This window comes from Danio rerio, chromosome 23 (assembly GCF_052040795.2).
Source record: "Danio rerio strain M-AB ecotype USA chromosome 23, GRCz13ab, whole genome shotgun sequence".
Taxonomy (NCBI): domain Eukaryota; kingdom Metazoa; phylum Chordata; class Actinopteri; order Cypriniformes; family Danionidae; genus Danio; species Danio rerio.
In genome coordinates this window covers 33,430,001-33,446,621 of record NC_141043.1, presented here as the reverse complement: position 1 = coordinate 33,446,621, position 16,621 = coordinate 33,430,001, and the positions used below count along the sequence as shown (strand labels likewise).

Sequence of the window (16,621 nt, the reverse complement as noted above, 5' to 3'; positions counted from 1 at the left end):
GAAAGATTAAGAGTTGAGGTGGGGACAGAGGTTACCATGGCAACCACACCGGACATTTATACTCTTCCAATGAATATTGAGTAACACTATACTTGAAGGGGGTGTTATAAGACCATTGTAATTGTGTCCTGAATTTTTTTCTGATCACTTCTGAGTAATAGTGTAATAACATTATAACATTTAATGACTAATTAAATTTGCAACCCTGTAGTTGAGGTCAAGAAAAATATTAATGATGCTATTAAATAATTCACAAAACAATTATAATAGTCATGTTTATGACAGGTTTATGACGAGTTATATTGTGTTGCTAATGTCAAGTTTTCATGTCAAAGTCAATGATAGGTTATTTTGTATTTGTTTGTCAAGTTGTCATAACAATGACATCTTAAACAATGTCATCTTTTAATTTAAAATGACATAACTGAGCTGATGATATTTTATGACAGTGGTAATTAGCATGGATAAAATATCATTTTGTGTCATGAAATGAGATTTTGCTAAAAATCTAAATCTCATTTTTTTATACATTTTAACTCAATTACGATTATTCATTTATTTATTCATTCATTTTCTTTTCAGCTTACAGTAGTCCCTTTATCAATCTGACGTCTCTAGAGCGGAATGAACCGGCAACTTATCTTTATATTGGTATAAGAAAAATGTTCACATATTACAAGCGAAACATTTTTGAATGTAGGGTGGATTACCTAATTTTAAAATAATAGAAAGAAACACGCACTATCTACTATTTATAATTATTTATTGAACATCAACGCTGAACAACTTAAATTAAAACACATTGCCTAAAACATAGTTCTCCACGCTGCCCACCGTTATTGCCGCTACCAAATCGACCAACTACAAAGCTTGTGCGTTGTGACGCATAGTAAAAATTATTTGAGAGATGTTTGGGTATGCAAAGGCTATGGCAGAAGCATAATAGCGTAATAATATAGTAAATATAAATCATAATATATTAAGTATGCATCAGCCTTGACAGAACGGGGTCACGTGACTCCACATGCGGTAGAGAAAGTAACTGAAAAATATGATAAATTTTTTTGGTTCTGAATGTCGATTTTGAATCATTTTAAATTAATCACCCTGCCCTAGTGCTAGTTCATGATTGTGAATGTTTTAAGACAGCTTTACGAACACTCCCTTCAAGTAAACTGTTACCAAATATATATATATATATATATATATATATATATATATATATATATATATATATATATATATATATATATATAGTTGAAGTCAGAATTATCAGCCCCCTTTTGATTTTTTTTCTTTTTTAAAAGTTTCCCAAATGATGTTTAACAGAGCAAAGAAATTTTGGAATATGTTTTTCAAGAAATATGTCTGATATTTTTTTTTTAATCTTCTGGAGAAAGTATTATTTGTTTTATTTCAGCTAGAATAAAAGCATTTTTTATTTTTTTAAAAACCATTTTAAGGTCAAAATTATTAGCCCTTTTTCCCCAATTATCTACAGAGCAATCCAATCTTATACATTAACTTGCCTAATTACCCTAACCAGCCTAGTTACCTAATTAACCTAGTTAAGCCTTTAAATGTCACTTTAAGCTGTATAGAAGTGTCTAGAAAAATAAGTAGTAAAATATTATTTACTGTCATCATGGCAAAGATAAAATAAATCAGTTATTAGAAATGAGTTATTTAAACTATTATGTTTAGAAATGTGTTGGAAAAAAAATCTTCTCTCCGTTAAACAGAAATTGGGTAAAAAACAAACAGGGGGGGCTAATAATTCAGGGGGGCTAATAATTATGACTATATATATAACAAAGCTCACAACAGACATTTCTATCCAAATCGATTTACAAATAAGGACAATAGAAGTAATCAGAAAGAGCAACAAAAGAGTAATCAAAAGAGTAATCAAAAAGCAACAGAAGAAATACTTAATGTAAATACTAAGTGAATTTGTGTGTGTTGTTGGGTGCGTGTGTTTGTTTTCATTGATAAATATTTATAATATAGAGGATGACAAGCCGTTGATGAATGTTTCCTGCTTCTTGAGAATGATTGACAAGGCTCAAATGACAACGGCTGACAATGAATGCAATCAAAATCAACAAAAGGGCAATAATGCAGAAGTGCTAGGAGAAGTATATTGTACAATATAGAGATGTTTTTTCCCCACTGATTTGTATTTATTTATTTAATTCTGGCCCATTTCCACAGAGAAATCTCACTATTCAATATTCTCTTCACATAGCTATTACACATTAAATGATGTTGATGGTGTAGCACGTTTTAATTGAGAACTGAACAAATGCTATATACCCTGAATCAGGACTCCACATGGAAGCAGTGTAAAAGCTGCCTCCGTCATCAAGAGCAAAACTCGCTCCACACAGACAGTAGATGCAACCAATCATGAAAAGAGATAAGAGAAGCAAGGTTACTTGAAGGTGGTGGAGATTTTGGGGTAAAACTACATTTAATTTATCCTCCAATGCACAATGTCAGGGCTCTTATGGTGTAATATTTTAAGAAGCTTATAGTGTGGGCAAATTGTGTATCAGTGTGCGTACGTGCCAGGGTTTAAGTCCGTGTTTTTCTCCAGTCTGTTTTCCTAGCCTCAGGTTAAGCCCTCCAGTCTCCTGTTCTAGCCAGTTTGTCGAAACAGAACAGTGCTTTCTCCATCTCCCGCCTGCTTCCAGAAGGAAGTCCCACTTCTCTCCCAATTAGAGAGAACCCATCTTATACTATTAGACAGCTCAGAGTCCCTTCTCCTCAGTGCCAGACACTGGAAACTGCTCACTCTCATGTTTTCCTCCAGTCTGCACACAGGAAGTGCCGGGCGCCATCGGCACAGGGGAGAAAAAAAACAAAGCTGACGAGGGATCCCGGCATCTTTCGCGCTTCTTCATACTATATTAAACACAGTGTCTTCTCTCTTACTCTCTCAATTTCCGTCCCACAACCAACTATAGTCAGTAAGATTTATTTAAAGTGGTTCATTCCAAATTATTTTATTTGATGAATCTTTTCATTTGTCTTTCAGTTTTAGTTTGAAATGTATCCACTTTAGGGAGCATTGTTATAAACTATCAGATGGCTGCTGAGTGATGTATGAACACTGCCTTGATTGTGGTATGCAAAATTGGTATTCTGTGGCAACTTTTAGACATGTAAATCATCTCCCGATTCTAAAAAAGCAAGGAAATATCTTATATAAACGGCCCATAAGAATCGTGTCGATCAAAGAGCCCAACTGCAGCATAATTTTACATGGTGTCCTTAAGAAAAATGAGTCAGGCAACAAACTGCTCGATTTTGAAAAGATGTAGTTTTGCACGTCCCTATTAACAATCCTAATTCATGTGCAAATGGACTTTGAGTACTCCAACTTCCACCCAATTTTTCTCTCTGCCTGTAAGGGACATTGATAATGGCTGGACATAAAGCAAAAGCCAATTATAAGACATTTCCTTGTGTAATTGCTAGAGATGAGTTGAAGAGCACCCCGTCGGCTTTTTATCTCCAACACACACAAAAAAAAAATGAGCCCATGAATAAAGTGTACCTCTTCGCACTCGCTCATTACTGGCCCTGTGCTCAGTAATGTGTATTATCACTGGCTAAAAGGAGGTTGGGAGGAGTTCTTGTGAGCACTGTATTCAGTGGAATGTTGTAGCAGTGGTTATAGCACATGCTCAGGGCCTGTTAGATTCAAAATGGTGAAAGGAAAGTCCTTAAAAGAACCTATGAAATCAATTGAGAGTTTTTGTGCTGTGTTTTCTATGATTTGCAACTTTTAGGCCATCTAGTGCACATCTAGATGTTTTTTATTTTATTTTATTTTATTAATGCACTTTTTAAAAGAATGCGGAAAAGGATGAGTCATCTTAAATGCATACTGTAGGTGTTTTCATCTAATAATATTTTCTTTTCAATAAGATTAGTTTTTAAGCTTTAGTACTTTTGGGTATAAGAGTTAATAAGGACACAGCTGTAATTTAAAAATATATACTAGATTTTTTTATATTGGTTTTAAGATTTAAAGCATACAGTACCAAGTATCAAAAGACTAAAATTAATTTGTTGTCTTTTTTGGCATGTTTTCAATAGTAATTTCAATTTTCATGTGAATTTCAATAGTCATGTCAAAGCAGTAAGTAAATCAGCAAACTATCATCTCAAAAATACTGCAAGAATTAGATGCTTTGTTTCCAGAGAGGACTTAGAGAAACTTGTTCATGCTTTTATCAGCAGCAGGATGGATTACTGTAACAGCCTCCTCAAGGGCCTTCCCAAAAACACAGTCAGACAATTATAGCTCATCCAGAACGCTGCTGTTAGGATTCTGACCAGAACCAGAAAATCAGAGCACATCACATCTGTCCTCAGGTCTTTACATTGGCTCCCAGTTACATTTTAGTAGATTTTAAATTATTATTACTTGTCTATAAACCACTAAATGGTCTAGGACCTCAATACATTACAGATATGCTCTCTAAATACAAACCTAACAGATCACCCAGATCATTAGGATCAAGTAAATTAGAAAATTCCAAGAGTTAATTGAAAGCATGGTGAACCGGCCTTCAGCTACTGCTTCCCCCCCCAACCCCCCAACCCCCCGCTGCTGGAATCAGCTTCCAAAAATTATCTAATTTGAAATCTATTTTTTTATAATCTATATATGATCTATTTTCTAAAAAGAAAACTAATTTGAATGGATAATATTACATTTTTTCATTGTATTTGATTTGATTGTATTATTAACAATGTTTTATATCTCTATCCCTCTTCAAAGCTTTTTAGCAAGAGTTTTGTAGCTCTTTGTATTATTTTCATATATCTCCTTGCCTTAAAAATAAGTTTGTAACGTGATTAATTTTACAGCAGGTTTGGTTTGATTAATGGTGCTTTAACAAAACCTTTTTTATAAATCCCAATGGGAAAAGAAATAGTAGGGACAGTATACCTAGAATATAATGCTGCTGAAAAAAAAGTAGTTGGCCATTTATGCATTTTATCCAATGATAAATTATGTTTATCAGCTTGAATATTTGTAAAAGAGCATCAGAAGCAGAGAGTGATGACAGCAGTGACTAAAATCTATATATTTTTTCCGGTGGTCAAGGCAAAGTGGAGTTCAAGGTTCAGGGGTGATGAGAGAAAGGGTGGGTGGTTAAGCGATTTTCTTGCAGTTTGTCATTTGCTCCTCCTCCTTCCCGGTGGAAGCCAACAGCTCTGAGGCACCCGGCTACAGGAACTGACTCAGCCTCTGGGCAGGCCAGGCTGGAGAGACAGGGGAGACAGGAGGTCAATGGGCCACGGAGAGTGTAATAGCTAAGCAGTAGGCCATGCATGTATGGAGGCGTAGCCCGAGGCTCTGAACACACACATTTACACAAGCACACACACACTCAAACTCATACAGTACATACAGAACAAACATGTAAGGACAGAAGACAGACGGAATATTCTATCCGTATTACCAAGAGATCAGTCACCAGAGAAAACCACAACAAACACTCTGAAAGAAAAGACATGCTGCATGATATAAAAGCATGGGAATAAACTCTGATTAATCTATATATAAAAGACGATCTTTGCTATTATTATTAAGGCTTGTTGGGGATCAGTGCAGTGTCTTTAAATATTCCAAGGCCGGAGCACCGTGATTGATGCGTTCAGCTCTTGTAATGAACATTCTCTTTCAGACAGGAAGTGCAACAATGGGTAAAATCAATACGACCACTTGCATGCCGGCCATTGGAACAACACTACAGCTAATTCAGGCCATACCTGTCAGAGCCCAGAAAATCTCCCACAACTCCAGCGTGCTGCACTTTAATTTACAGTGGCGGCCACCTCCTTTTCCATTTCTATTAAAAGGAGAGCTCTGCATTAAGTGTTAATGAAAGCTGGAGCCGCCTTGTGATTTAGGTGAGCTCGGCTGAAGCCCCACAGCGCTGACTGCGTAAAAAGAGCTGGGATTCACAGCTTTCTCAACACACAAACTCGCATACATACACACACTCACACTCCCTTTAATGAGAATCTCTTTAGTCTAGACTGGAGATATAAGATTATTAGTGCCGAACTTCAGGAGATTGAACATGCTAATACGCTAATGCGTCAGGGAAAATGCTAAAGACGATATTTACAAAATCTTAAAGATGTGTTTGCTTTTAAGTTCAGATGTTTGAACAATATTAAGTCACAGTAGGGATGGTTTAAATTCTTCTGAGTAAACACAAGCTTGCTCTATAAGCTAGTCTTTGTTTGTGAGCTAATATGAGATGGAGGTCCTGGATGATTTATGGACAACTTGCTTTCAGAATCTAGTTCATTAATGTTTGAGGGAAGTCGAAGCACCTGTCCTTCACTCAGCTTCATGCACGATGGTGGCAGGCCTCAGGTTTACGTCATACTGTATGTCTCTGGAAGGCATCCAGCAATACTGTTCTCTCATTATTGCCATCCCACACCTTAGTCCTTGACTGAAAATAGGACAAAGGTATCTAGAAGTGTAGTATTTATGTGATACCGGTGGGTGTGGTACAGTAAGTGCTTTTCGGGAAGAACTAATCATTGGATTTGTAATGCAGTGGCATCAAATCTCTTTGTTTGAGGAGATTAGAAGAAAGCAAACTTCATATCTCTGAGTATTGTTGTATATCCATATCTGTTTGCTTTGATTTTGGTTTACTGTTCAGATCTTTTAAATATCCGCTGGGATTTAAAATTTAGGTGGTTGATCTATTTAATATTGTGTACAGGGCAAAAAGTAAGATACATTGATGATCATATTGTATTTGTAATGAATGGATGCTGATAACGGATGTGCGGATCCATATGCAGTTTGTTAAAGAGAAGTCGTGTAGGCAAGGGTCAAAAAACAGAAACAAACAGGAGCATAATGATTATCTCCCCCCAAAATAGGTCAAAAACAGGCGAATGGTCAGGCTAGGCAGCAAAGAATTAAAAATGATAAACAAGCAAAAGGTCAAAACGCTGGAAGACTAGACGAGGAAATTAGAAATGGCTAACGTGAAAATGATGTTTCGACACAGTGTCGAGATCCCAAAGCACAAGTGTTTTGAAGCACTGCACCAAAGCATGATCTGAAACACCCAGGTCATGTGACTAAAATGTTTTGAAGCACCAGGCCAGGTGACTAAAGCAATTCAAAGCATCGGTCATTTCAGAAGTGTTTCGAGACCTGGCAAATCTGTGTTAGGCTGTCAGGATCAGAAAACAATTGATCTCATGTAGCCTAGCGGACCGTGCGTGTGCACAGAGTAACTGTGTTGCAAATGGCCCAAGTTTGAATCCCAACCTGTACAAATACATATATTTTTTATGACTTGATTTATTTTAATAATGTTACTTTTTGTGACCAAAAGAAGACATATTTTCACACCTGAAAACTCAACTCTACAATGTGGGGTTTAATACCTCAATTTGCTTAACTATTTCTTTGCTGATGAAGTTCCAGAACAATATATAAAAAATTACCACTAGGTGTCACTGTAGAGAATGGTTTAGAAATGTTTCAAAGCTTCGACACACTTTGACTGTTTTAGTGTTTCATGAAAACTCGCTTTGCCCACCGCTAAAGGAAAATACTTTGTGATGTTAGCAGATAAACAAGACTCAGCAAAGTGTCTATGAAAGTAAGTAGTATATATAGTCCATGTAATCAGTAGTAATCATGAGTTTCAGCTTTGTTTATGTGAGTGTCCGGATTATTGTCAGCTGTGACAGGCGTTGATGTGTGCAAAGAGGTCTGGGAGTTGTAGTTCGGTAAGAATACTGAAAGTATATAAACTTGCGATCACAACATTATTGATAAAATTTTATATTATATTATATTATATTATATTATATTATATTATATTATATTATATTATATTATATTATATTATGGGCGAAGCAGTGGCGCAGTCGCCTCACAGAAAGAAGGTCGCTGGGTCGAGCCTCGGCTCAGTTGGCGTTATTGTGTGGAGTTTGCATGTTCTCCCTGCGTTCGCATTGGTTTCCTCCGGGTGCTTCGGTTTCCCCCACAGTCCAAAGACATCCTGTACAGGTGAATTGGTTAAGCTAAATTGTCTGTAGTGTATGATTGTGTGTGTGTGAATGTGTGTGTGGATGTTTCCCAGAGATGGGTTGCGGATGGAAGGGCATCCGCTGCGTAAAAACTTGCTGGATAAGTTGGCGGTTCATTCCGCTGTGGTGACCAAGGATTAATAAAGGGACTAAGCTGACAAGAAAATGAATCAATATTATATTATATTATATTATATTATATTATATTATATTATATTATATTATATTATATTATATTATATTATATTATATTATATTAAATTAACATAAAAAAACTTCTTATCTTTGAGTATTATTGTATATCCCTTTCTGTTTGCTTTTGTTTTTGTGTTACTGCACAGGTCTTTTCAATATCTGCCGGTTTTACTCATTTTAGGTAGTTTATCCATCTCCTTTTGTGTTCTAGGCAAAAAGAAAGATAAATTGTTCTGGAACTACATTAGGGTGATTAAATGATGACTACATTTTCATTGTGGATAAACTATTCTTTTAATGCTAATTTAGGGAGATGCTTGTAACCTCGGCTGTCATATTAAGCACTAAATGGACAAGATTAGTTTCCAGAATGACAATTGACTTAAATTATTAACAAGAGGACGTCTTTGATTTAATATACTGGCCCGGACTGGATTGGAAACTCTGTAATTACTTGAAAGATGAGAGTGTGTGATTTCTGAATGGCTGTCTTAAAACCCTTGTAAAAGAATTAAATAAATAGTAACTTCAAACCTTTCAGGTCCATTGTGTGTTAGGCATAACAGTGATGATCATACCTTACAAATGCAGTACTACAGTTCTAAGCAGGACTCCCTTTATTGATTTAATTCTGTTTTCAGCCAGCAGTTCTTGAACCACCAGCTGCTGTTCTAGCTAGAAATTTGGCATAAAAGTCTAAATCCATAATCAAGTAGTGCCGGGCAACACAGAAATAAATTTAACTTTAGTTACAGCGATCAAGGCAGGTCAAAAAAACAAGAGGAGAAGCATTATGAAAAAAAAGTCCCATAATCACAGACATTCCTATCTGGAAAGGATTAGATTTCTCAGAGGACTCTCGAGTTAGCCAAAAAACATCAATTTGTTTTGTCAATTTTACAGAGGTAGTGTAAGAAAGAACCCCAGACTGCTTTCGATTGAGACAGGATTAAAATCACAAAGTATGTCTGTGAAACACCAATTTACCTGACCTCCTCAAGGGAAACTAGTTTAGTCTTGGGCTTTAGTCTCATATTAGTTGGTCTGTGCTTGTCTTTGAATGGCTAATAGCTCTGTAGTGCTTGGCTCTGGATGCTAGACTGAGACAGTGGTTGGCCACATTTCTGAGCCTTCTACTGTAAATGACTTATTTTTTCCTGAGGACCTGCAATGACATTGATGTCTGCCATTCTCATTGACTCTCGATGTCATGCGTCAGTTTCTGGGTCCAAACACTCTATCAAATGTCAAAAGCAAACAACAAATGTTACTAGTTTACACTCAGCAGGACTGGGAAGGAAATTCATTTTAAAATTCAGCCCATATAAATTGTTACCTTAAAAAATTGTAAATTCAAATTCAATGAACCATTTTGTCCAATGTCCAGAATGCATGCTTTAAAAAGTAATTAACAATGTATTTCATTAGATTCAGGGTTCCCACGCTTCTTGAAAGTATTAAAGTACTTGGATTTCTAATACATGGATTCAAGGCCTGGAAAGTACTTAAAACAAACATAGGTCCTTGAAAGTGCTTGAATTAAATTTGAAATTAATTGTTTTTATGGTTTCATTTAAACAATTGCACTTCATTTTTAAAAACAGAACAAAAAACTAATTTTTATTTAAACATCTTTAAAAAGCGTAATTTTAAAAAAAAATAATCGTGAACAAAAGCAATACAAATAATGCACATTTTATCAATATTTCAGAATTTGCATTTGAATATCACCAGTATTGAATTTTACCATTTTTATTAAAGAGCCCCTATTATGGGTTCTTGAAAATTACCTTCTATGCAGTGTGTAACAGCTCTATGTGAAATGAAATATCCAGCTAGGGCCTAAATCTGAAAGTGCACTGTGTTTAAAACTATTGATTCATCTATGAAAGAGTCAACGCGGTAACAAGTCTTTAGCCATGTCATTGTGATGTCGATACAAAACTCAAGCTCTGCCCATTTGTTGTGCACGCAGACCCAGGAAAATAAAAACCCCTGGACCCGCCCACAAACAATGTAGAAAGAAAAAGAGGAAGACAAACACTGTAGCAGATCCCGGTTGAATCAAGTCAATTTGTGAATTAAATCTTTGGGTATTTACCCTACCCAAAGATGAGGCTTTGAAGTGTCAGTGGTTGAAGTTTATTTTTGCAAAAATACCTCAGCATTATAACCCTAGCCTTGTGCTGTGTTCCTGTCATTTTTCTGACAAGTGCTTCAGCAATCTACACACAACGAGGGATTCGACTGCTCATTTGTCAAAAGAATGATCAGAAAAGACTATTAATGTATGGGACTGTACAGCACACAGTTTATGGACCAGTTTCTTCCTCCATTTCACAAGTGCAAGTAAGTTTGTTACTTGTAACCACTTCTGTATCTGGTTAACTCTTTATATTCTCAAATCAAAAATTTGTTTTCAAAATTTACACTGCCTTGAAACTCGTTATCATCTTATGCCTAATTGAGATTGAGTTTTTTTAAATCAAATATTCAAATGAGTTGAGGGTTGAACCCTGAAATAGTATTTCGTATGTCACAACTTCACAAGCAGCTACACCTCTCTTTTTCCACACTATTTTGCTGCTCCCTGTCCCAGCATCAGCTCCAGCACAGCTCCCAGCAGAGCACTCCAAAAGACACAGCTTTGATTAAAACCAACAGCAACATCGCCGGCACAGAGGAAAAGCCCGTGCTATGAAAACACAAATGGGCACACTGTCCCACCCTGACAGCCACTGCATTAGCAACAACTCAAGGAAATGAACACACTCTCCCCTATAATTTAGTGCTCTCCGACATGGCTGTTTTTATTTGTGTGTGAGCTCGTTTGTGTTGTAACTCATGAAGCATCATCTGTGCCACTGTGCTCGGTGTGTCTGGTGAATGTGTCTTTAAGGGTCTGACCGAGCTTATGCCTGAGGTTTGTGGCACCCGTGGGCTGATGCTGGAGTACAGGAGCAAGGGAGCAGAAACATACAGAAGTTTGCAAGCATGCAGTTTGTGTATAATTAGCTTGTTTTTTTATGCGACAGTAACAAAACTTAGTTCTCAAGGTGGCAATAGGTTTACCCTGTTTACCCTTAAATTCCTGTGCCATTCAATAGATGTGTTATATTATATTATATTATATTATATTATATTATATTATATTATATTATATTATATTATATTATATTATATTATATTATATTACAAGAAATAATTAATTTGATATGTAAAAAAATATTAAAATTTTTAAAAATTATATATTATATATAATATTATATTGTTATTTATATTATATTTTATAATTCATTAATATATTATATACTATACAATTATCTATTGCTAAACTAGCTAAATAGATTTATCATACCCAGACGTATTATATTATATTATATTATATTATATTATATTATATTATATTATATTATATTATATTATATTATATTATATTATATTATGTTATATTATATTATATTAAAAGAAATAATTAATTTGAAATGTAAAAAAAATGTATTAAATTATAATATATATATATATATATATATATATATATATATATATATATATATATATATATATATATATATATATATATATTATATTATTATTTATATTATATTTTATAATTCATTAATATATTATATACTATTTAATTATCTATTGCTAAACTAGCTAAATATTTTTTTATCTTACCCAGACGTATTATATTATATTATATTATATTATATTATATTATATTATATTATATTATATTATATTATATTATATTATATTATATTATATTATATTATATTATATTACAACAAAATATTCTTATAAATAATTGAATGTAATATAATAAATATAACAAAATGTATAGTTTATTTTATTTTTAAGTATATTAAATACTTTGTCATTTTAACGTTAAACAATATTTCATTATTTCATATATCAAATGATATATTATGATATATGATATATATTAATAGATTAGGTTACATCACATTATATGACATTAGATTGGATTATCCATTTTAGAAAGCTCGATTGTTTAAAAATGTTCTTTAATCGTTTATTTTCACATACAGTATCTGTTTATATAGAGTTTTAAACCAAAATGGAAGCAGTAAAGACAGAGGATGAAAGTGACAAAGCAGGGAGGTATTTGATTCTGAAGGCCACAGATATGTCAGCCTGGCCTATTAGCCAAAACCTTTGTAACCTTCTCCAGGTAGAGTGATTGAAGTTTAGCCAGACTGACGTCAACGCCCCCCATCCATCCACATGCCCTGAGAGGACACAATGCCCCATAAAAGAGCTGCCAAGCCTGAGGCCTGACCAAGGGCAACTTTGCCACCCACCGGCCCCCTGGGCAAGAGCCACTCACACCCTGGAGGAAGATGGGAAAAGAGAAAGAGAGAGAGGGAGAGAGGGAAGGGTAAAGAGACTGAGGACGGCGAAAAAGACAGACAAGTCAATTGGAGGAGAAAGAGAGTGGATGAAAAATGGAAAGGGGACAGAGAGTGAAGATGATGGAGGGATAAAGCAAAGGAAAATGGAAACATGTCGATAAGAAGAAAGCCAGTGAGTCAAATGGAGATGGGCTGAGTTATGATGGATGTGGTTTAAAGAAGGGAGGGGGCATCAGACATTGAGTAAAGAGAAAGAGAGAGAGAGAGAGCGCAGAAAAATGCAGAACGTCAGTATAGATTGAGATGGAGACTGACAGACTAAAGTCAGTCACATTGTTTTGGGACTGTTTAAAGAAACATATCCAGGCCAGAAGTGAGAATGGGGAGTATCCCAAGCATTAGATTTGATTTATTTCATCTATTAAAATGTTATAATTTTTTAAAAACTGCAAATCATTTGCTCATCCTTATGTCATTCTGAATCTTTTTGTCCCATAGGTGCCTATTTCTTGTTCCATACCAATGTTTATGCTTAGCCATATTCAGCTATGATTGATTGAAAGATACACACTTTTTCATTTTTTATGTGGACCCTTTTCAAAACACTGTGATGATACCTTTAACGGTCATCAGCATCTTAATTCCTTGAAAAATGTTAACATTTTTATTTAAAATAAACAAAAAAGTATGTACATTTATATGTATTTGTGTATGTATTATATCATAGGTCTGATAATATTTTGTTCTTCTGGAGAAAGTCTTATTTGTTTTATTTCGGTTAGAATAAATTCAGTTTTTAACTTTTTAAAAACATTTTTGGGACAAAATTATTAGCCCATTTAAGGTAATTTTTTTTTCTGATAGTTAACAGAACAAACCATTGTTATGCAATAACTTGTCTAATTAACCTAACCTGCCTAGTTTACCTAACTGTATCAGATAGTGTATTATAAGTGCTATTTAATATAAAGATGATTTCTATAAACATTAAAGGAAATACTTTTAATAACACATTGCTAATAACTTATTTATTTTGGCTTTGCCATGATGACAGGCCATAATATTTTACTAGCTATTTTGCTAGACACTAGTTTTCAACAAAAAGTGCCATTTAAAGGCCTAATTACAGTAGGTTAACTAGGCAAGTTATTGGATTGTTTTTTATTTTTATTATTATTATTATTATTTTGTAGCCACAGTCACCATCACCGTCAGTAGGGATCAGAATAGTCTGTATTGTGAGAGATCAAACTGTTGCCCGCACAGCAAATGCCTCTGCATGCCACTTGTCCATGTGCCAATGGGCAGAGAGCAAAGAGGTTAACCTGAAGAGATTCGGGGCACAATTAAAAGAGCGTGACCAAGTGTAAACACTAATGCTGGCAGCGTATGGGGAGGCTGCAGGAGGAGGCCCGCTGAATGAGGGGATGGTTGAATAATTAAGCTGGAAAGAAAAGTTGATGTCAAGCAGGTGTTCAAGGAGAAAGTGTCAGCCAAGCGGGCCGAAATGGGGAGAAGTGCTGCCACTGCAGTGTAATAATAAAGACTTAATTCAATTAGTGCTTCTGCACCGGTGCACAGCACACTGGCGGCCTGTCAGCTCCAAACAGCCCCTGTACTGTTCTTCAGACATGGAAGCACACTCACCCAAACTTACACACACACACAATCATACACAATGGCATAGCTAAATGATTATACTCCTCCAGAATTCCCCCAGTATCTCTCAATCCGCTGCTCCTTCTGGTTTCATATGCCACTGCCTTAGCAATCTTAGCCCACCATGTCTGCTTTATCTGTCTCTCTGGTGGGCATCTTCAGGTGTCATAAATTTGATCATCTTGGTTGTCCTCTGCTGCAATGGGACTTGTTCTGCTCTTTAGTTTATTCTAATAATAATATTAATAATAATAATAATAATAATAATAATAATTGTTACAATTATTATAATAAGAAGAAATAACTATTTCAGCTTCAATTAGGGGAGAGCGGAGACGAAAGTAACGTAGGATGAAAGTAACAAAGCAAATTTCTATTTTAACACTGGATTTCCAGGCTATAACAAGACATTCTGCATGCAACCCTTGATGGAGCTGCCAAATATCACCTGACTTCACAACAATGTTCTGCGGTTAGGTCCAAATTTCAGTTTTCAAGTGCAGAAAGTAAATCGTTGTAGTGTATATATTTTTTTTCTCATTGCAAGTTGTGTTTCTCTTTTCATGCATCACAGTAATGATTAATCTACAGGTTATTTAGTGCAATAATTTTTAGTGATAATAATCCTAAGTTTGCAATCTTAAAGTTTTTAGTTAATTTTTAGTTTAAAAGTAAATCAGGCTTAAATGGCAAGAGTTCCTGTGGGGATGGAAGTAACAATGTTATTTATGTCCCACTGCTAACAGCCATACCTTATTGTTCACTTCCACATTAGTTTTCAGTGTTTTGACTCGTATGTTTGCATGCATATTGCCAATAGTTGTAAAAAATATTCTTGAATTGTAGAAAATGTTAACATTTTGCATTGTTGGATGGCTTTTGAAACGTTTGATGGAACTGAAATATTTTATATGTAAAAATAAAGGACAAAATATGTTTGCAGTTCAATTTAACAAGGTCGTAGTCAGATATATTTAAAATAAACAAGATTTAGCCAGTGAATCTAGCAAATGTTGTTGTGTTACTTCTGACTCACCACTGTGTTACTTTCGTCCCTGCTGATGGGGTCAAGAGTAACAAGGTGCAACTTTAGTGTAAAGGGCATTTATATTGGAGTTGTTACAATGACACAAAATGATTTTGATAGAGCACTCTTGTGAGTTAATAACCACAGCAAAAATATTTCTCTGCTTAAAACATAATGTTTTAAAATTAGGTTTTTATGAAAAAAATGGTGTCCCTGCTTTCCCTTATGCTTCTGCAGCTGCACTTGGGCTGTAACTTTGATACATATTTTGGCCACTTTTTTGTTTAGCGGTTACAAAAGCTTTTACAGTGGGAATTAATTGTGCTGATCTGTGGAGCATTCAAATTAAAATGCTAAAAAAATGAAAACACTTAGTTATGCTGCACTATATGCTTGTTTAGTTGCAAAAAAAAGTTGCAAAACTGGGCACAACTGCAAAGAAAAGGTTACTAAGAAATATGTGGATTCTGTTATTATCTTAAACTCATTTTAATCATGTTTATATGTGCTTTGTGACTATTAAAACTTGTGTAAATGTAAGTGTTTTATATATTTTTAAGATGAATTTATTTATTTATTGCTATCAGCTTCATACCACAAACACTTTCGATTGCAGTTCATTTATATTTACTGTATAAGTGTTACTCTTCTTCAATGCATAAAACATGTTTTAATAAAATATATGATAAATGTCTTCCCATCTGTGTGTGTGTGTGTGTGTGTGTGTGTGTGTGCATGCCTTGAAAACATTAATTGCTGCTGAGTACAGTATAGCTACCAGTAAATTTGATCATTTTTTTGGTACTCATAAAAATGGCTCATAAATCAGCAGTTTCCTGTGATGTTTGGGTTCAGGGTTATAGAGTAGTGGTAGGAGGATGGAATATAGAATTCAGTGTGGTCATGTCATTAGCACATGAACTTTTCCTGCTTATTGTCAAACTATTTCAAAAGGCAATCCAATCAGAACTTTACGTAAAAACGGCTCTCATAACATTATTTATGAGTATATAAAGCTTTTTAAATTCCCGTAAACTATGGAAATTAAAAATGTATAACAGGAAATATGTTAGGACCATTGTGATTGTTTACATCCCTCAAAAATATCAGTTTGTACAGTATAAAAATCCTTATGTCTATGGGAAGTCCCCATAAAGATAGCTTTACAAGTCAGTTTGTGTGTGTATTTCCATCCATTCATAGATTTTGGATTAAGGACTGCCTCTTGGATTACTTTTAAGTGTTTCTGAACATTTTGAAA

At 34.6% G+C, this 16,621-nt stretch overlaps 1 protein-coding gene and 1 long non-coding RNA gene across 42 annotated transcripts in view; one reads left to right on the top strand and one right to left on the bottom strand.

Moving 5' to 3' along the window:
* camta1a (calmodulin binding transcription activator 1a) overlaps positions 1–16,621 on the top strand; it is a 641,759-nt gene that overhangs the window by 262,048 nt on the left and 363,090 nt on the right. The window lies entirely within an intron of this gene.
* The window catches only part of LOC147838244 (uncharacterized), a 96,562-nt gene that overhangs the window by 25,383 nt on the left and 54,558 nt on the right, over positions 1–16,621 (bottom strand). The gene's annotated exons all lie outside the window — the stretch shown is intronic.